Genomic DNA, 23,866 nt, shown 5'->3' on the forward strand with positions numbered 1-23,866 from the left:
TAATCTCGACACATTTATTGAAGTATATAAAAACACATCTGAGTATGTATATGTGTATATGTAATACATGAATATCTATATATGTTACACATAAGAATCTTCATTTATATCTCTATCTGGAGGTTTAATTTTATCATCTTGAGCTTGTTGTATTATGAGTCATAATTATAATGTGAGTTCTCAAGAACAATTGTCAGTAGAAACAGCTTATTACTATTTGACAATTTTTTCCTCTTTCCTTATTCTTTCTACGGCGACACCTGTGGGTTATGGAAGTTCTCAGTTTAGGGGCCAATTTAGAGCTGTAGCTTCCAGCCTCTGCCAAAGCCAGAGCAACCCCAGATCTGAGCTGCATCTGCAGCCTGCAACACAGCTCATGGCAATGGTGCATCCTTAACCCACTGAATGAGGCCGAAATAGAACCCACATCCTCATGGATACTAGTCGGGTTCATTACCGCTGAGCCACAATGGGAACTCCACTGTTTGACAAATTTTGCTCCAGTTTAATTATTGTTTCCATTCATTATTTTGGTGTGTAATACCTCAAAGAGAAGTGATTGTTTTTCATTAACTCATATCTAAATAAACAAATGGACTCTGGACTCTAAGCAGTCCTAAAATTTATATGGAACCACAAAAGACCACAGGTGCCCAATCATCAGAGAAAAAAACAAAAGCTTCCCAACTTCAAATTATATTACAAAGCTACTATAATCAAATTTAAACAAAATCCAAACAGTAAAGTTCTGGTAAAAATCAGATACAGAGATTAATGGGATAGAATAGTGAGCCCAGAAATACATGTTCTCAAACATAGTCAAATGTTCTTAGGCAAGGGTGCTCAGACTACTTAGCCAAAAGTCTAGGTGATGTGAGCAAAAATGTAGTGATGAAGGTCTTGCATTTAAGCTGGTTATTTAAGCTGGAGTAATGAGTGATGGGAAAAACAATAGGAGAAATTATTATAGACATTTTTCTACCAATTACTTCAAGCAAATACATTTTACGTAAGAATGAATTAAATGAATTGTATTTCTATATTTATTAAAAATGGAATATATTTTAGGAGTAAAAGAGAGGAGTGAAGAGTAGTTAAGAATAGTTTCCTAATTGGAACTGAAAATAATAAATAATGGTTAAAATACTGGTTTTATTTTGGTAATTGCCTATATACCTTATATATGATCTTTTCTTACCACATAAATGAGTAAAAACAGAATAAATGTGTCTAAAATTCTTTAGAATAAAAATACTACATGTATAAGGCAATGTTATTGCACAAAAATAATGCAATTATATTCCTGGATGTCATACTTTTACAGGACTATATAAATTAAGTTCATGTAGGAATAAAATAATGCTGCTCTGGACAGTCTAGATTTTTCATATTCCATTGCTTTGGTACTAAATGTTAAATATGAAGGAAATTTTTTAATTTTAATTTTTTAATTTTATTGTTAAAGTTGTTATTGTTTTTTAATTTTATTGTTAAAATTTTTTAACAATAGCCACTGAAATGACAAAAGTAAAGAAAACATGTATTTGCTTTAAAATTCAAAATATCGAATTCTGCTTATTTACTTTATTGTTCGTCATTACTCAAATATGGAGTTTCTTGACAAAGAAGAGAAAGAGGCAAGGTTTTTGAGAAGGCAGTAAAACCCCCTTTGCATTATAGGAAATCTGACAAGAAAAATTAAGTAAAAAAATAAATAACTAGAGTGACTTACATGGTCAGATCTATTTCTTCCTCGGTGAATCAGCTTTTTGTTTTATTAGAGATCAACTAATAAATTTAGTTTTACTATATTTCTCATTATATATTTCTTCATTATATATTATAAATCACTTTTCAACAGAAAATATATAATAAATTCTAAAACACTGTTACTCAATTTTTATTGAAATTATGTTGAAAGTACTGCAAGTACTCTGTCTGTAGTACTTGTGGGCAACTGAGTTTCTATCCCAATTGATCTACCTCCTAAAATCAATATTCTGTAAAATATATGGCAATTGACCCTGAAAGTGTTGGTAGTCTTATCAAAATGACCAATAAGTTGTAGCACAAAGTCTAAGAAAACTTCTCTTTTTTTATTGAAAGTGGTCTTGTCCTCACGTCTCCTCACTCTATTGGATTAAAGCCTTTTGTATTTTCTTATGTAATAGCAGGACTTGCCCTGTTTTTGTTGTTTCCAAGCAACAGTGTGAAATGCTGTATTAATGTACAACATAGGCTAGACTGCATTAAGAGATTATCTTTGATGTTCTGTGTTCCTTCACTTTTTGAATTTTAAATTTATTTTGTTTTCCTCTTGTATCTTCCCATGTTTTAGGCTTTAAGAATAGCAGCAGGAGCTAAAACACCTCTGTGTTTAATGCATGTGCACCTGTTTGTGTGTGTGTGTGTGTGTGTGTGTGTGTGTGTGTGTGTATGACAGAGAGAGACAGAGAAAGACAGAAAGAAAGAGACAGAGAGAGAGAGAGAAAGAGAAAGAGGGGGAATGTAGTGACCTCCTTTGCTGGTGGGGTAATTTTAATGTAAAAAGAGAACTGTATAATAAATTTCTCTATAAATCTATATGTTGGATTACATTTATACATTTGTAGGAAATTATACTTCTTTTTAGAATGTTTTTTATTGCTAAAGTATATAGAGTTTGCTACGGAGCTCTGTGAGGTCATAGAATCTATACACAGTCTCAAAGATCAGCATCTTTTATTTTGCCATCTGTTTAAAAACACTTTCTTCATTTTCTTCCCTCTGGCTGAGTAAAATCAGAGGAGACAGATTGCAGCCTGCTGAATTCTTAGCAAATAAATTCATTCCAGAGAAGAAATCTAAACAAGGCAGTGACCCTATTATATCAACCAACCGTGGTGAACAGAAGCCAGAGTAGAAATGTTGGGTCTTTTCTTAAGCTCCTCATTGGAAAATGAATTAGGTCATTGAAGTCACTGTTATCCATCTCTAGTCACAATGTGATCCTATAACTGCTCCTTCAAATGCCAGTGGATGAGGCTCAGTAAGAGACAGTGCAGTCACCTAGCACTGTACCTGCATGTATCAGGAATTCAGTTCTAAGTGTTCCCTTTACTTCCTGCTCCCCAGGTGCTGACCTGAAACAAGGGCCTGAATGGAGGAATAGGCAGAGACTGCAAAGCACATAAGGGTTAGTGGGAAAACTATCACTCCAGAAGACACCCTACAGAGTGAACATAGATGATTGTTTTTTTGGAAGACTCTGAAAGAGTCTACAGAAAGGTACTATTCTGTATACAGAAAGGTACAATCACCTTCTTTATCATTACAATATTTTAATGATTCATACCTTTCAAATAAATTTTTTCTTTTGGTAAAAAAAACAAAAACAAAAACACAATACTTAACTAAAGAACATTAGTTATATTGGAAGAGTGCTGCTTTTTTTGATCTCGCCAAGATCCACTAATCAAACTTTATAAGAGGCATACACAGGGGAAAGGTTTTAGTATGTGTTTTTCTAATAAAATTGCATTTTGGTGCAAGTTGAAGAGTACATTTTCTGGCTGCCATTTCAAGCGTCTCTCACAAAAACACATATAAGGGGAAATAAATGTTCACTAAATCTTTAAAGTTTGACAGATTTTAATAGGAAAGTAATCAGAAACAGGGATGCTAAGTTCTTCTTTTAGATGTTACATTTAAATGTTATAATTTCTTCTACTTTCTGAGCTTCACTATCTTGCACCTAGTTATACATGAAACAAGCTTGACAGGGATGAAGTAGGATAATTAAATAGTTAGTTTGAAAATCCCACAAGGGGATTAAAGACAGAAAGCTAATTTTAAGGGAGTCTAGGAAACTGTTGTAAGCTAATGACCACTCAAGAAAAGAATCCAGTTACCTAGCAACAAACAACACAACCTTGAAGAAAGACTAGGTGCTTCTAAGCACCAGATACACTGAAGCCATAAACCCTGATGGTTAAAACACAAGACAATAGACATAGGGTCTGAATCTTCTTACATGAAGTTAGGGAGTTAATGGTCCTTAAAGAGTAGCATTTCTGCCTGTATCCAAGACAGGAATACAGATGAAAGGGAAAAATAAATAAGTAAATAAAACGAGGTGAAAGGGGACAAAAATACCAAAACCTGAGATGCATTACCTTATTTTAGTATATGTTACCACCCTTTTGTTAATATACATATGATTTAAATAATACCGGGACTGTCCCAGTTAAACCATACAGGGCCAAAGGAGGAACTAATGATGTAAGCCTTGAAGTCTACTGAAAAATGAGGAAGAAGGTGGTCTTTTTGCCTGCCAACTTTTTTTTTTGGACTATAAATATTACAGCCCTCTTGTTCTAGGGGATGCTGTGTCCCTTCATCAGGCTGCTTGTGTCTCTCACAAGTGACCTATACTAATAAACTCAAGCTTTGCCCACCATTTTGCTTCAGGCCAGATTCTTTCTATGATGAGAAAAAAGGACTTGAGAGTCAGTGAGTCCCAACAACAGATGAGCAATTTTAATTAAAATCGAGTGGATGCAAGCTCCCTTCTAATCAAGAATCGTGTGTTTAAGTCCCAATTTGAGTTTTGACTGGTTTCAAGTCCCAGCCTATGGGTTTAAGTCCCAATCTAAGTTTGGCTGTTTTCAAATTCCACCAGAGAAGGAATGTGGTTTCAAGATCACTCCATGACCTGCCACCATTCCTTTGCTTCTTAAACCTTATTCTTATTCCTTGCCCTTAAATATTTGTAGCTCATATGTCTCTGATTATATTGACCTAGAACTACAAATTAAGTTGGTGCTAATATTTAATTTATAATGTCCTTATAGAAAGGGTTTCTTTCCAGAAATTTGTCTCTCTTTCTTCTCTCTAGTCCTAAACCATTACTTGGTCAACATAAAATTCTGAGAAAGTCCTAAGAAATTTATCTTGCTATCACATTGTTTTCTCTGCTAAATATGGCCACTGTGAAATTATTACTCTGCTATGAACAGCCTGATCACTAAAGTAACCCAGCTTTTGCCTCAGGAAGAACATAGGTGACCAAAAGAAGCAACATGTTGAGCCCATGAATATATGGTTAGATTTATACACCTGAGAGGGTATATACAATTTTGGAACAGTTTCTTTTGGAGACCAAATCTACATTTTGATATGCAGGAGGTAGCTCTAATGACCAGCTATGTCCAGGTGCCAGGGTGGTACCTAGAACCACTCCACAGGGTAGGGCCACTAAAGGTTTAGGACCAGAGCATGTGTCAGCTTGCTGAGGCCTATGGCCTTTATAGTTTCCATCATTGTGTAAATGAGATCTCTTTTAATTTTTTTTAATCTCCTATATGTTCTTACTAATTTGATTTCACCCATTTTCCATGTCCATAAATATATATCTATATGAGTAAATATATGTACACACATTAATATACATGTATATAAACATTTACATAGAGCCATGAGTAGATATAGACATGCATTTTATATATATATATAAATATATATATCATTATATTATACACGTATTTCTATATCAGACACACACATGTAAGTGTACATTTAATTTCATGAAGGAAGAATTTAAAATAGTGCAATGTGGAGTTCCTGTCTTGGCTAAGAGGAAACAAATCTGACTAGCATCCATGTGAAAAATAGGTTCTATACCTGGCCTTGATCAGTGTGTTAAGGATCTGGCATTGCTGTGAACTGTGGTGTAGGTTGCAGACGTGGCTCACACCCTGAGCTGCTGTGGCTGTGGCGTAGGCCAGCAGCTACAGCTCTGATTCGGCACCTAGCCTCACCATGCTTGCTGCAGATGAGGCCCTAAAAAGATTAAATTAAAATAAAATAAAATAAAATCGTGCAATGTTAATTCTTTGATGATCCTAAAATAAAATAATCACAACATTTAGGTATATTCACCAGTACATATTTGTTATAGATAAATAAAAATATCTTTGTTTTCCCAAGCAATTAATGCATCACATTTCAATTAGCAAGAATTGTTCTCTGTGGTATTAGGATGCTGAATTCAGTACTTAGTGAACCATTTAATTCCTTCATGGGCAATTATCACAGAGGTAGGTGAGTATGCAAAAAAAAATGTAAAATATTCTTATTGTTGTTTTTAGTCCAATAGTAATTAGCTACTATGTTACAGAAACCAAAATATAACATGATTTACTTTTTTGCTATGGTTGAATAGTTTACAAATACTGTTTCTTTCTAATTTGAATTTACACTCCTCTTTTTCATCAGTTTTGTGCGTATGCATGCTATTAAAAGTATTTTATGTTAAAGTCAATCAAATATGGTATACTTTCTGTGTTTTAAATGCAATTGTTATTTACAGAGAGTTTGAGACAAAATACTCTTACTACTTTCACATAAGCCTACAAAAATTTATAGTTAGAATCCTTAGATGTTTGGACTTAGTGAAAAGCGTATATGAAAAAGCCATTACCTATAAATTTATCCTTTAAGTATCATCAAACATTAGACTTACGAAATAACATTGGCCTAAAAACCGTCTATATCTCTCCTCCTGTAACTGAAATTTAATCACAATATTTAAACTACATTTAGGTAATTAAAGGCAAAGAAAGAATATTTTTCTAGAAGAATCCATTAAAAATACACAAGTTATTAGCGAAAGCAAATAGAGGTGTAGTTAATCTGCTTGCTCATTAATTTTCCTTTCCTCCTTGTAAACTATTTTTACTCATTTTTTAAAAAATTAATTGTATTGGAGTATAATTGAATTACAATGTTGTATTATACAACAAAGTGAATCAGTCATACATATAAATGTATCCATTCTTTTTTTCCATATAGATTATTACAAACTGTTGAGTGGCTTTCCATGTAGTATAGAGTAGGTTCTCATTAATCATCTATTTTATACAGTAGTGTGTATATGTTGTTTCCAGCTTCCCAATCTTTCCCTCCCCACACTGGTGTCACCTATGGTAACCACAAGGTTGGTTTTGAAATCTGCAAGTTCATTTCTGTTTTTTAAATAAGTTCTTAGGAACGAATATATGGGTGGCTGGGTTACTATCCTGTACAGCAAAAATTGACACAACACTGTAAATCAACCATACTCTAATAAAATATTAAGAAAAACCAAATATGTTCTTATGTGTTATTTTTATTAGATTCCACATATAAGTGATATGGTATTTGTCTTTCTCTGTCTGGCTTTCTGTACTTAGTACGATAATCTCTAGGTCCATCTATGTTGCTACAAATGGCATTATTTCACTTTTTTTAATGGACATTTTTGTTGTTTCCATGTCTTGGCTATGGTAAATAGTATCACAATGTACATAAGGGGGAATGTATTTTTTCGAATTAGAGTTTTCTTTGGATATGTGACCAGGAGCGGGATTGCTAAATCATATGGTAACTTTATATTTAGTTTTTAAGGAACCTCCATACTGTCCTCTGTAGTGGCTGAACCAATACATAGTCCCACTAACAACAAGGGAGGGTTCCCTTTTCTACACATCTTCTCCAGCATTTATTGTTTGTGGACTTTTTGATGATGGCCATTCTCACTGATGTGAGGTGATACTTCATTGTATGTTTGACTTGCATTTCGCTAATAATTTGCAAACTATTTCTATCCTTTATTCCTTCATCTCTTGAACAGATACATTGAATCTTATGAGAAAATAAAAACATCTCCTTACCATTCATACATGAATTTACTAGCCAAGGATTTAACCACACACTCCATGAAGCTAAAAATGCTCTCCTTCTTCTGTAATTTATAACTTGGCTTTAATTTTTAATCTGTAGAAATCTATTAATGAGTTTTAAATATATATGGTCAATGGTAAGTCAATGAGCACAGTTGTGCTTTTTATTGTGTGAAAATAATTCAGAAAAATATCATTATATCCATTAAAAACCAACATTATAAATTGTTGTATATGTTAAACTCAAACCTACTAGATACATTCTAGGATATATACACATCAGTTTTATTATATATCAGTTTCCTAAAATTACATTTACCCATAATTTAAAAAATATTCCAAATACTCCCTATTAACTGCATAATGAAAAGTCCATAGACTAAGATAAAGTGTCATAACTTGTGTCATTTTTTTCCATTACCACCTGCATCTGCTCCTCAGTACAGATTATTTTCCATCCACATCTGTGTATAATAATTCTCACTTTCATGATTTTTTCAGACTTTCTCTTGGGTATATAGTTCTAACTTCTTTAAACTTTCCTATTATTTTCTCTTAAAGATCTTTTGAAATCTTAAGTTTGAAAAAAGCATTTTTTTACTGTTTATTGAATTAAAAGTGCTAATTTGCCTTCTAATTTGCTATTCATATGTATTTATTATTCATTTGTTTTTTTCTTTATGAGCATGCATATTAATTTTGCAATTAGATTGTCATCTTGAGAGGAGACTATGACTGCTATATTATATTGTATACCATGTCACATTATATTTCACACAGATATATATTTTCATACATCCATAATGCTCAGAAAATGCTAAGCATATTGCAGGATCTAAATGAACGTTTTACTGACTGATTGCCTATCATCTGAAACAAGCATTAAATCTTCTGCATAAATAAAACTGTTTGCTCAACTTTCTTGCTGTTTTCATAATGGAAAACTTCGGTGAAGAAGATAGTCAATGGTGTCAAGGAATATGAAGGATCTGAAATTTTACCATACTTGTAGGCTAGCATGTTATCTTACCATAGTTTTATGAATGCTGGCAGGAAACACAAGCCTTTTATAAAGAACAACCAGAAGGATAAGCATCATGGCTGTATTCATTTGCCTTGTCCCAAACCACACAAGAAAATGCAAAGTACAAGTGATACCTGAATATACTAAGGATTGTAATACAGGAAAATAATCTTGACTTTAGGGAACCTATATCTTTTATCATGGGCAATAATTTTTCCTAACCCAACTCCAGCAGCAGGTTCCATTTGTCTTCCAAGCATACAAGCAAACCTGCCTTCTGTTTCAGAAGGAAATATTTCTCTATCATCTAAGGCAGTTTGCTACACAAATAATCTTAAAAATAGAGAATTAAAAAAGGAAGTCATTGTTGTTGCTACATGCATGATGTGCAGAAATATGTGATTCTCCTAAAATAGGATGGCCCCAAAATGAGAAAAAGAGCCTAAATTCAGTTGGATATGCCAGCTAAAAAAAACCATGCATGGTTATAACTTTCTTTCACCTTCTTTCCTTCTTTCCTTCCTTCCTTCTTTCCCTTATTTTTCTTTCTTTTTTTCTTTTCTTTCTTTTCTTTTATTATTATTTTTTTTAATTTTATGACCACATATGCAGCATATGGAAGTTCCTCTGCCAGGGAGTGAGTCTAAGATGCAGCTGCAATCTACACTATAGCTGTGGCAACCTGATCCTTTAACCCACTGTGCCAAGCTGGGGTTTGAACCCACTGCAAGGACCTGAGCTTCTGCAGTCAGATTCTTAAACCACTGTGTCACAGTGAGAACTCCTCTTTTACCTTTCTTATTACAGAAGTGGAATAATCAGATTCCATCTTTGCCTGAATAAATACCTGACCACAGCCATCCCCCTCTTACCCCTCTCAGACTTGTCACAGTTAGCAATACATTGATCAATTTTTTTTTCTTATAATTCTTTTCTGCTCTTGCCCTTCCACCTTACTGAAGCACTAGGGACTATGCATATGTATAAGATGAAGCACAGCCCTTTCACTTCCTCATTCTCTTTCTTCTCATGGAGGAGGAGCTGGGCTTAGCTATACTATTATGCCCTAGGCCAAATGAAGCTAGATTTAGAGTTGAGTCATCTGTATAGTAGTATCTAGTCATATGTGGCTATTGACACTTGAAATGTGTCTATTGACATGTGCTGTCTGAAATAAACACTGAACCTCAAAGATGTATCCTGGAAAAATGCCAAGTATTCCAGTTATAAACTTAATTTTTATTAAAATGGCATCATTTTGGATATGTTGGGTTGGATAAAATATATTACCAACATTAACTATGTTTCCTTTTTACCTTTCAATATGGCTACTAAAAAAATTTAAAATTAAATACATGGCTCCCATTTTGTGGCTCATTTTGTATTTATTCTGTACAGCACTGTGTTAGAGATAGCATACTGAAGATGTCTGGTCTAACACACTTCCTCTTTGAATACATGCTTGTTGACAGCATCCTTCCCTGGGCTTTTATGATCAATTTTATCTCTCCTGCCTTCCCCTCCCATGCTAAAAATTAAGAAGAACTTAGTTTAGCTTTTCATACATCTTTTGCATACCTCTGTTAACCACCTCTTGGTAAGGGAATACTATTTGAAATGACCATTGGTTTCTTGTGGTTATAACATCGTAATTTGATGTTATAGGCAGTAGAATGGACAGCACTGCAGGGCTTTAGCACTGGTTCACTTTACAAAGGGCTAACACATCACCAAATGACTTAGTTGATTCTGAATTCTTTTTTTTAATTTAAAAAAATTATTAGAGTTGATTTACAATGTTCTATCAATTTCTGCTGCACAGCAAGTGACCCAGCAATGCATCCATATATAGTCTAAGTGAATTAATTAGTAGAAATGTTATTCTAAGGCAAGCATCTACTCTATAAGGGAGGTAATTACTTACACATACTCAGAGTTCCTTTTATTTTTCCCTTCTAAATTGCAATTTTTTGTTTTACTGGTATTAATTTAATTGAAGGTTTGGGTTTTTTTGTGTTTTATTTTACTTTGATAATTATTTTTTGGATTATTCAAAATGGCAGCATTGACACCGGAATCAATAAATGTATGTACACAAATGTATATCTTAATAATAGGGAAAATTAATAGAATATTTTCTCAGTTCATCTCTTTTTAGCCAAATAAAATTTTTAAATAAACTATTTGAGGTATATAGACTTAGATGATTTCTAGGATGCTGCTGAAAAACACAATGCTTATCTAATACTTCATTATTCAGAATTAAGTAGTACAATTATGTCTGTAGTGATCTGACTCCAGTCTAATTCTGTCAAGCATCTCCTAAAGTGTATTTACCTCATAACTTTGTCATTGCTATGTCTTATACTTAAAACATGAGGAATACATGAGGATAAAACCCCTGAAAATGAGAAGATTAAGCCTCTTGATGAAAGCCTCATTTTCATCAGGTATATTCACTGAGAACCAGGTGTTTTCCTGGAATCTAAAAGCAGATTTAAAAGTTGGCTCTTCTGCCCAGGTAATGCTACTGTAACTTACATCATATAACTTTTGTGAATCCCTTACCTATATTAAAGGAACTATGTGCCATTCTCTATCGTATACAGAAAAATTGACTCTAAATTGGGTGAGAAATAAATGTTAATGAAAAGGAGTGGTAATTAGTTGTGGTCATCTAAAAAATAAACTTCATGTCTTATCAGTCATGTAGTTTTGTTGGTTCGATTTCCTCTTGTAATATAATAGGAGTGCTATTATACTTGTACACAAATACTGTTTCTCAATTGTTTCATCATAGAAGAATACTTATATAAATCATAGTAAAACAAAACAAACAGGGAAGAGAGGAACATCTTACACTAATAAACCAGAGAAGTAAAGAAATCTTGATAAACTGAAGCTTATATTAAATACATATATCAAATTCCAGTTTATGTTAATAAAATGATTGCCCTCTAATCAGACTTTAAGGATTAAGTACAAGTTTTATTTAGTTTTAAATGTTTTTCTAAACACTGATTATTGCGATGTGGTAAAAATTATAGGCAGAATTAAGCTAACATTTTTAGAAGGTGAATTTTCTCAAATATTAAATATAAAATAAACATAAGAATCAAATCATCAGATTCATATTAAAAATCATAAGTTTCATTTAGCACATTATTAGGAACATGAATATTTTTTCTCATCACAGAAAGGAGTCCGATTATGGAGTGCCTGTTGTGGCTCAGCAGGTTAAGGAGCCAACACTGTGAGGATGCAGGTTTGATCCCTGGTCTTGTTCAGTGTGTTAAGGATCTGGCATTGCCTCAAGCTGTGGCATAGGTTGCAGATGTGGCTCAGATCAGGTGTTGCGGTGGCTATGGTAAAGGCCTCTGCTACAGCTCCATTTTGATCCCTAGGCTAGGAACTTTCATATGCTTAAGGTGCAGCCCAAAACAACAACAACAACAAAATATATCTTTATGATGAAAAACCTGGAATAAATTTTCATTTGTTTATATCATCAAGAGAGGACTGGACATTTGGAGTGTGAATATACCAACCAGTTTATGAAGGACAGTTCTAATTTATGCCTATTGCCCTGTAGTGGTTCTTTTGAAATTATCAGAATCAAGTGGATTGAAATTATATGGTTCTGCTTGCCATGGGGGAGAAAAATTCAAGGCAAGTTTTGGGGAAAACTATTTTACTTAAGTCTATGGGGAAAATCAAGAAAAAAATGAGACAGAGAAGGTAAGCAGGAGGTGGCAGAGATAAATTCCAGAGGCACTGGGTAGACATATGCCATGGTTTTAATTGAATTCTCAATGCAAATTTACATGGGCAAGCCAGGATCATTTAAAAAATAAATAGAAAGAAGTGTTTCTCCTGGTCTTTGCTGTTCTTCTTTCAATAAATTACTTGACTTAAAAAAACAAAACTAAACTAAATTGGCAGCAGTTGAATGACATCTGGAGAATTTCATTTTGGCCACAATTTAAAGTAAGCCAAAGGAAATATGTAAACATCATAAAAGCTATAAAACATAATGCTCAGATTTTCAGAAAAAATTATTTGATTCATCTAAAAAAGTTTTAAACTTTGAAAACCTATTTAAATTATAATCATGACATTTTTAGAGGCACACTGACAAACCAATATAGCTTTCAGAGTTTCTAAATACAGCAACAAGGACATTTTAAACTATAAATTTTAGCAAAAGAGAATGAATTGAAGTTATGTCAGATTGTTATGAACTAAACATTCATGTCCCCCTCAAATCCATATGTTGAAGTCCTAACCTCTAATGTGAGGCATTTGAAGATGGGACTTTTGGGAGGTCATTAGGATTAGATGATGTTTATAAGGGTGGGGCCCTCATCAGGGGATTAGTGCCCTTATGAGAAGGTGAAATGCCTTGGGAGCACACAGCAAGAATGGGGTATTCTACAGTCCAGGGAGAGGGTCTCACCACTGCTGTCACTCTGATCTTCAGCTTGTAGTCTCCAAAACTGCAATAAATAAATGTTTGGTATATAAGCCAAATAATGCATGGATTTTGTTATGGCAGCTAAAGTTGACTAAAACATAGATAATCAAATAATAATATACATAAGGGCCTCCTGTCATGTAGAAATGTAACTTGTGGCTACAGAAAACCAAATTTTAGGATTATTCCATGATCATTATGTAGTACCAGATTTAATTTCCTTAAGAGCAAGATTTTTATCAATGCATAGAAGAGAACATAGGCAAAACATTCTCTGACATCAGCCATACAAATGTCTTCTCAAGTCAGTCTCCTAAGGCAACAGAAATAAAAGCAAAAATAAATAAGTGGGACCTAGTCAAACTGACAAGATTTTTCACAGCAAAGGAAACCTTTTAAAAAACAGAAAGAAAACTGACAGAATGGGAGAAAATAGTTTCAAATGATGGAACTGACAAGGGCTTAATATCTAAAATATACAAACAACTTATACAGCTCAACAGCAAAAAAACAAACAACCCGGTGGAAAAATGGCAAAAGACCTGAATAGACATTTCTCCAAAGATACACAGATTGCCAACAAGCACATGAAAAAAATGCTCAACATCACTGATTATTAGAGAAATGCAAATCAAAACTGCATTGAGGTACCACCTCACACCAGTCAGAATGGCCATCATTAGTAAGTGCACAAATAACAAATGGCCATCATTAGTAAGTGCACAAATGTGAAGGAAAGGGAACCCTCCTACACTGTTGGTGGGAATGTAAGCTGGTACAACCACTATGGAAAACAGTATGGAAATACCTTAGAAAACTAAATATAGAACTACTATATGACCCAGAAATCCCGCTCTTTGGCATATATCTGGACAAAACTTTCCTTGAAAAAGACACATGCACCCACATGTTCATTGCAGCATTATTCATAATAGCCAAGACATGGAAACAACCTAAATGTCAATCAACAGATGAATGGATTAAGAATATGTGGTATATATACACAATGGAATACTACTCAGCCATTAAAAAGAACAAAATAATGCCATTTGCTGCAACATGAGTGGAACTAGAGATTCTCATATTGAGTGAAGTAAATCAGAAAGAGAAAGACAAATTCCATATGATATCACTTATATCTGGAATTTAATATAAAGTGCAAATGAACCTTTCCACAGAAAAGAAAATCATGGACTTGGAGAACAGACTTGTGGTTGCCAAGGGAGAGGGGAAGGGAATGGGATGAACTGGGAATTTGGAGTTAGATTCAAAATATTGCCTTTGGAATGCATCAGCAATGAATCTTGCTGTATAGCAATGGAAATTATATCTCATCACTTATGATGGAGCATAATAACATGAGAAAAAAAATGTATATATGTATGTGTGACTGGGTCACCTTGTTGTACCTTAGAAAATTGACAAAACTGTGTAAACCAGCCATTATGGGAAAAAAATTATTAAAAAATAAATAACCTAAAGTAAATTATGCTCCCAGAAAAAAAAAAAAGATACAAATGAACTTACATTAAAAAAGAGTGAAAGACAGAAAACAAACTTATAGTTACCAAAGGGGATGGGGGAAGCAAAAAATTAGGAAGTTTGGAGAACATATCTAAAATATACAAACAAATTATAGAAAATAGATACCCAACAAGGATGTATAGCACATGGAACTTTGTAATAACCTATAAGGGAAAAGAATCTAGAAAAAAATATATATATATCTGAATCATTTTACTGTATGCCTAAAACTAACACACTGTAAATCAAATATATTTCTAATTTTCAATAAAAATTTTCTTAAAAAGAAAAAAAGCTATTTATCAATGAAATCTGCTGATAGTGGATTTCAGCAATTTATGAAACAACCATTTACTCATAAATTGAATATTTTAAATAAATATTGGAAAGCGAATTACCAAGGATTACCAAGGATAATATACATAGAAATTTTTCATAGAAAGGAAGATTGATTAGACCACATGAATTTTGGAATTGTATTCAATTAAATATGTGGCATGAGACTTTTTTTTGGCTTAGTTTACATAAAATATTGCATTTCTGGGAGTTGCCGTCATGGCGCAGTGGAAACGAACCCAAGAAGGAACCATAAGGTTGCAGGTTCAATCCCTGGACTCACTCAGTGGGTTAAGGATCCGGCATTGCTGTGAACTGTGTTGTAGGTCACAGATGCAGCCCCAATCTGGCATTGCTGTGGCTGTGGCATAGGCAGGCAGCAGATTAGACCCCCCAGCCTGGGAACCTCCATGTGCCACAGATGAGGCCTTTAAAGGACAAATGACAAAGAAAAAATAAAATAAAATGTTGCTTTTCCTTTTTATCAATATGAAATTTAGTTATTCTTGAACTCTGTGTCACCTACATGACTAAAGTCTATATGTGAATTCCTTAAGATTATAACAATAAAATGTCAGTCATTTGTATCAATATTTGGTTATGGGGTATATATATCCTTTGATTGGAACTTCATAATACAGCCCTGCTTTATAATAAATAACATTCTTAGCTAACACAAAAGGCTGATTCTTATTTTATACTTCCCCTCAAAAATAGCAATCTTTTCCACAATGTGAATGGAGATGCCCAGTCTGTGTTTTGCATGTTCTAACATATTACCATCTTCTTGCTGGGTGATAACAATCTTCTTAAAGCCATCTCAATTCATAATTTTTAGTCTTTTTAGTCACTTTTGTTTATCGTACCCCAATTGGGTTAAGAGTATGGGCCCTCTAACTTAAATACCTCCTTGGGTCTCTGTAATTGTGCTCTATATTTATACCAGTAAGAACCTAATTCTGTATCTCTCATTGTTACAGCAGACAGATAGCTAGATATGAGCAGAGAAGGGGGGGGGGGGATCAGGACAGGTGGCAGGAAACCAAGCATCATGAAAACAGTGGGGTCCTTGGGCAGACAAAGAAATGCAGGAACCTAGACAGACAGAAAGGAAATCACACATTTTGGAGTGAAAAGTGCCTTGGAGCAGACAAAGAAATATGGGACAAGAGATGAATCTCCAGTATCTGAATGTAACCTATTGCTCTTATGTCCTCCTTACAATAAAATTATCCTTGCAGATAACCTCCCATCATGTACCAACTTTTCTGATCAAGGCAAATAAGGACAAAAATCCCTCTTCCCTTTGGGAAGGCAGAGCTAGAATGAAAATCAGGGATTATGACCTCAAACCCCTCCTTCCCAGTTAATATTCCACCCATTCATTTGTATGCCCCTAATAACCTGGGTGCCAAAGAAATGCAGAGCAGCTGCCCACCTGCCTGCCTATCTCTCTTTAAGAAGCGTATTTCTCACATAAGTAAATTCTCACTTTAATTTCTCAATTTCAAAGGGGTTTTTTTGCCTTTTTTTAAAAATTTTTTTTAGAGCCACACCCATTGCATATGCTAGGGGTTGAGTCAGACCTGCAGCTGCTGGCCTAAGCCACAGCCACAGCAATGTCAGAGCTGAGCCATGTCTGCAACCTACACCACAGCTCATGGCAAAGCCTGATCCTTAACCCACCCGAGCGAGGCCAGGGATCAAACCTGTGTCCTTATGGATACTAGTTGGGTTTGTTACTGTGAGCCACATGGGAACTCCATCAACTTCAGGTTTCATGATGTTTCCATGGAAAGGTTCTTGTCTCCTCACAAAAGAAATTCAGAAATGAGAAGAACAACAACATTTCTGCCAAAATATCAAGGACATTGAAATCAAGATGAATTATCATCCTTTCCCTTCACCATGGCTCTTCTCAATCATCACATGACTTCAAGAATAGCTCTCTTTTTTTAATTTTTTTTTTTTGTAGACTAGAGAGATCAGAAAATTGTTTAGCTAGTGAATTATATATTTATGTGTTATGTCTGGTTCCTCTGTGCCTGTGTTTAGGAGAAGAGACTGAATGTTCAATGAAGACATGGACACAGCTCTTGCTATGTTTGATTATTCCTTTTCCTTCTTTAATCTTTCTCTAATGTCACCTGGGATGTGGGAGATGGGTGGGTGGGAGTGAAGACTGTGCTGAAATTATTTCTCTTAACCAAATTGGAGATATTTGACAGTGTGAATCCCAGTGACTTGAGTTCTCAGCTGTTGAAAAACTTGACATTTTCATCACTAAATTTATAACGATGCCTTATTTAAACTTTTGAGTACCAATCTTAAAAATATGAATTTTATGATACTATAGTAACTATGATTTTACTTAAATAGCAATGCTTTTCTTAGCAAATGCATGGGATTATTGTATTACATGTAAGATTCTTAATTGTCCTTTTGATTTTTGGTTTATACTTGTATCACTTGGGGTCACAATGGGAAAGATATGTCATATTATGTTAGGTAAATGAAGAGACTCTAATAAAAGATTATTTACAAACTTGTAGGAAGAACTTAAGGAAACAACAACCACAATAAGAGAAGAGTGCATTACTCCAAGACTAGAGGCAGCAGAAAACCATTACTAACCCTAGGCCTGCAAGAATAAGGAAAGGGAGTAATTACTGGAAAACAAAGAGGATAGCTTTTACAATGAGACATTGTGGTCTTTGGTAGATAAAGCAACAACCTATGGAAGTGAGCAGAGAAAGTCAAGCAAATAAGTAACACTTCCTCAGTTCCTTCTCATTCCCATCTTTCCTGCTGTGTCTCCCACAGGTCACACACTAAGGAAGACAGAGAATGTGACTGTTGATATAGTCCTGATGCAACTCTCTCAGAAAACATAGGGAGCAAACAGAAAATATTCAGCAAATTGATGATATTTTTTTCCATTTGTTTTTTCATGAAATTCCTGATAAAAAAATATGCCTCCAATGGTATATCAATATATGTACTTACGATTATGATGGTGAATGTGGATTCTAAAAGGCTAAATTCAAAGTTGAATTTCATTCAAAAGAATAAATATATTTACTTGTATTGGTTTCCTCTTATTATACATTTCCACACAAAAGAGGGTTTTTCAAGTGAGAATACCATGGATATTTGACTTTAGACTTTAATATCAATGACCAAAAGTGTTCTTTTATGGTTCATTCTTTCATAATAGTTTATCAGATTGATCCTCAACTTAAATTCCTACAGTCTGTTTGGTAATATATGTATAGTTAGTTCTTACCAACTCACCAAGACCTAGATAGATCAACTGTAAATTTCTTCCTCATACTTTTTCTGTTACTTTCCTTCCAACATGTTCTTTGTGTGTGTGTGTGTGTGTGTGTGTGTGTGTGTGTGTGTGTGTGTGTGTGTGTGTTTGCCTTTTCTAGGGTCACTCTTGTGGCACATGAGGTTCCCAGGCTAGGGTTCTAATCGGAGCTGCAGCCACTGGCCTTTGCCAGAGCCACAGCAATGCCAGATCCGAGCCGCGTCTGCAACCTACACCACAGCTCACCGCAACACTGGATCCTTAACCCCCTGAGCAAGGCCAGGGGTTGAACTCGCAACCTCATGGTTCCTAGTCAGATTCATTAACCACTGAGCCACGACAGGAACTCCTTTTCCAACATGTTCTTAACTGCTTCCCAGATACCTGTTGTCCTTATTCACCTTCTGACTACCTAGAATTGCTGATGGGTTGATTTTCCCACCACAGGCTCATTCATTCTAATTAGTCCTAGATACTTCCAAAATACTCCTTCTAAAGAATAATAAAACTTGCACTCTGGTATCAGTATAAAATTGATTCACTAGGCTTTAAGCTAGACTTTAAATGGAGAAACCTTTTTTTTTTTTTTAAATCAGAGTATAGTTGATTTACAGTGTTGTGTCAATTTTTGCTGTACAGCATATACATTCTTTTTCTGATACCATCTTCCATCACATTCTATACTAAGAGATTGCACATAGTTCCCTGTGCTGTACAGTTGGACCCTATTTCTTATCCATTCCAAATGTAATAATTTTCATCTACCTACCACATTATCCATTCAAATTCCTTCCCTCTTGCCCTGACAACCACAATTCTGCTCTCCCTGTTCATAATCTGTTTCTGTTTTGTAGATAGGATCATTTGTGCCATATTTTAGATTCCACATATAAGTGAAATATGGCATATCATATGTACTTCTCTTTCTGACTTACTTCACTCAGTATGAAAATCTCTAGTTGGACACATGTTGCTGCAAATGGTATTATTTTGTTCTTTTTATGGCTGAGTAATATTCCTCTGTGTATATATATATACCACAACTTAAATCTTTCATTTGTCAATAGACATTTATGTTATTACCATGTCTTGGCTATTATGAATAGTGCTGCAATAAACATAGGGATGTATGTATTTTTTTAATGTAAGTTTTTTTTCAGATATATGCCCAGGGGTGGGATTGCTAAATCATATATGCTAGTTCTACATTTATTTTTTCTGAGGAAACTCCATACTGTTTTCCATAGCAGTTTTACCAGTTTGCATTCCCACTGACAATGAAGAAGTGTTTCCTTTCCTCCACACCCTCTCCAGTATTTTTTATTTGTTGTCTTGTTAACTATGACCATTCAGACAGGTGTGAGGTGGTAACTCATTGTAGTTTTGATTTGCATTTCTCTAATAATTAGTGATGTTGAACATTTTTTTGTGTGCCTGCTGGCCAACCACATGTCTTCTTTGGAGAAATGTCTCTTTAGGTCTTACACCCATTTTTTAATTGGGTTTGGAGTATACTAATTCATAGAAATATCTCTTTATATATAAGCTTCTCAGAACAACATCATAACATACTTTTTATTGAGAGAAAAGAATCTAGTGTCAATAATTTGGGCCTGGTATTTTAATATTATTACCTATTTTCTTGTGACATTCTCATCCCTCATGGACTTTAGGTCTTTCCAATGTCTTGTCAAATGCAACTATATTTATAGAAACAATTTACCAAATCTAAAGCAGAATTTTGATAAAAAGAAAAGGGCTTTAGGTCATATATTTAGGGTATCAGATGCAAATGATAGAGGGCGGCAGATTTTTTTCTTCAAAACAACTACTATTATTTTTTTCATTTTATTTACTCTAATAATATTCCTATGTGATTTTTCAGAGGGTTCTGGGCATAGATGTATCATCTGAATATAAGAAAAAAATGACATAAGCATCAATTAAGAAGATAATGTCCCCAGTTAAGGGTTGGTTTTATGTTCTAAGTACACATCTATTTGAGGTACTTCAGGATCAGGATAAATAAATTTAGCAATCCCAATTGGACCCTTCTGAGATAGACACCTATCTTTTCCTCTCTCTTTGGTAGAAAACATGAAAATCTGATGACAACAGAAACATATCCAATCAGGAGTTCAACAAGGATTGGAGTCAGTGTGTTTTCTCCTTTAATGTTTGGACAGGATCTAAAGCCAAACATTTCATATTTTCACAGGATACCACACTAGAATAGTGTACATTAACTTCTCAGTTACTGTTTCTGTATTTTTTTTTTTTTTTTTGTGCAATGAGCTGTCAAATTAGCAGCTTGGTTCTTACCTCCATTTACTCTGGTCTTCCATTGTCCATCCCTAGATTTCCGCAATTTTTGGAATTTTCTTCCAAATTTAATTTCCCATTGCCTCTGGGATCTATTAAATATGCTCAAAAAATTATTCCTGTTAGAGTATAAATCCATGTTAATTTATGTCTCCTTGAGGCATTTAAATTTTTATGAAGAACTCCTTGGAGAGGAGAAGATATTTGAAAATCATTTAAAAGAATATCTATTTTCAAGAAGATTGTGTTCAACTTTGAGTAACATCTAAAATAAAGTATAGCATAAGCAGGCTAACCCCTCTTATTTATATTAGAAAATATTTAAAGTTTTTATGAAAAATAGCCAGGGAATAAATCACAGGGGCAGCAGGAGAATCATATGAGGAAGTATTTGCTATGATTTTTTTTAAAAAAAAAGCAAAAAGTCACAATAGCAGGAATGCAAAAACAAACAAACAAACAAAAAAAAAACAGATTTATTTGACAAGGTACTAACTTTGAGAGCAAGGCATTTATGTTAAGTAAAATAAGACATAAGATTGAGATTTTGGGTTATAACATGAAAGACCTTAAATGCCAAGATCGGAAATTCTTCCTTGTTTTGCCAGGAAATAAAGTCATCGGAGGTTGTTCACGGAGTGAATGTGATAATGAAAGCTGAGATTGTAGTAAAAGTAGAGAAAACCAAGGTCACTCCTTAGCTATAGAACTCACATAAGATAGGAGGATGGGGACCATATGAGTGAAAAATGTCAAAACATTTTATGACCAAGTCAATAAAATTGTTACTTCTTGCAACTATAGGATTTGAAAAATAAGGGTATGATTTAACTCTGAAGTTGAAAAATTGGGGAAATTTTGAGAGGTACAGAATTTTTCTAGGAGAGAAGGCAAAGAAGAACAACAAGTTTAGTTTGGTTAAGATAATTATCTACACAATTTATGACCTATTACTGCTCTGAAAATATAAAATAAATCTATAAAGACATTTGCAGGAAAGGAAAATATGATTGTGGATGTTACATAAGAAGGAAGAGCTGGAGAAACATATATTGGAAAATCAATCACATGAACTTAATCAGAAATATTTGTTAAGCCAAAGGATGATAAAACCAGGGGAAAATCTTTGGTATATCAGGCTTCGTAAATATTTCTATACAGTAGGCGTTTCCAGTGCTATTCAGAAGATGTATAGATAAAATGCAATTTCATAATTTTGTATTCTTTTTTATAAGTAAAACTGATCTGAATATTATCTTCATAATGTGTGTGCAAAGTTTTTTTTTAGAATTCTGTATTTCTCATTATATTTAAATAAACTTTTTATATTGTAAGTGTTTTAGATTTACTGAAAATTAAAAGGATAGTACAGAGACTTCCCAGAAGAGCATTTTATATTAGTACGGTACGTTTGTCACAATTAATGAACAAATAATGACAGAGTATTACTAACTAATGTCTGTATTGTATTTAGATGTCCTTATATTGTACTTAATGTCCATATTCTTGCCTGATATCCCATTAGGGTATCATATTACACTTAGCCATCATGTCCCTGTAGACTCTTCTGGTTGTCACAGTTTCTTAAACTTTCCGTGGTTTTGATGATCTAGACAATTTTAAGTTCTAGTCCAATATTTTGTAGAATGTCCCATTATTTGGAATTTTCTAATGTTTCTGTTATGGTTAGATTTGGGTAATATGTTTTAGGGAGAAAGTAAAAGGCAAATTTCACTTTTACCTCATATCAATATGACTTCACTGTTGATGTTAAACTTGACCATTTGGCTGTGGTAGTGTTTGGGATTTCTTTAATATTATTCTCATTTCCTGGGAGTTTCTGTCGTGGCTCAGCAGAAACAAATTGACCAGCATCCACAAGGATGCAGATTTGATCCCTGGCCTCGCTCAGTGGGTTAAGGATCCAACATTGCTATGAGCTGTGGTATAGGTCTCAGACATGGCTCAGATCTGGCTTGGTTGTGGCTGTGGCGTAGGCCAGTGACTACAGCTCGAATTCGACCCCTGGCCTGGGAAACTCCATATGCAATGGATGCAGCCCTAAGAAGACAAAAAATATATATATTATTCTCATTTCCCCTCTTCTCTATTTCTTTCTAATTTCCTAATTGTTCATAGATGTTACTTATCCAGTTATGATTTGGAAGATAATGTGCCCACACAGTAACACAATTTCTTAACCAATTACCCTCCCCCAAAAAACTAAGGCACAAGGTATATAGACACTTTAATAAACAAAAATGTATAACTTACAGTATGTAAGGTACAATGTTAGCGATATTGAAAAGTGTGTGGGGGGTATAATGATTAAGCTCACACACACACAATTGTCTAAAGGCACATTCAGCCCTAAATGAGATTGAAAATTTAGGAAATAGTAGAGTGATTCTTAAATTTGTCCACACCTTAGGTCACCTAAGGAACACAAAAACTACTTATGGCTTTGGTTCTCTCCAGGAATTCTTTCATTGCTTTGAGATTTTTCATACACAGCATGAGGTAGGAGGCAAGTAAAAATCTTCCCTGGTTATTCCAATATACATACCATTTTCAGATCTACTAGCATGCAGCAATTACCCAATTAACCTTGGTCAACTTGTGTTATCAGCTGTGACCACAGTTAGTACAGCCAAGAGGTAAGTAAAGGGGGAGAGAAAGTTGCTTTATTTACTTATTTTATCAACAACACTGGCTCAATCAAGTGTTGATATAGAAGACTCCTTCAAATACACTTTAATGATATCTCATTTAAACCTTAATAAAAATACAAACATATATACGTTTATACCTTTATATATATATATATATATACACATAAACAATTTAGATGTTTCTTTTTCTAAAAGAGTAGAACAACAACCATAAAACTAATGCCTGCGGGAATTTATAATATGAAAGAATTGATAAAAAGTACATTTTTAATTAGCAGACTTTGTGTACATACTTGAGAAGAAAACTGAAAATGATAATCAGAAAAGTAGGTGATGTCTCACTGATACCAACAAATGGAGTAACTTACTACATACATCTGAAAAATCTATGGGAAAATATTAATCATGTAAACTTTATCATACTTTTATTTTTTTGGCCATCCTCATGGCATGTGGAAGTTCCTGGGCCTGGGATTGAACCTGTGCCACAACAGTGACAAC

This window comes from Sus scrofa, chromosome 3 (assembly GCF_000003025.6).
Source record: "Sus scrofa isolate TJ Tabasco breed Duroc chromosome 3, Sscrofa11.1, whole genome shotgun sequence".
In the NCBI taxonomy this organism is placed as follows: domain Eukaryota; kingdom Metazoa; phylum Chordata; class Mammalia; order Artiodactyla; family Suidae; genus Sus; species Sus scrofa.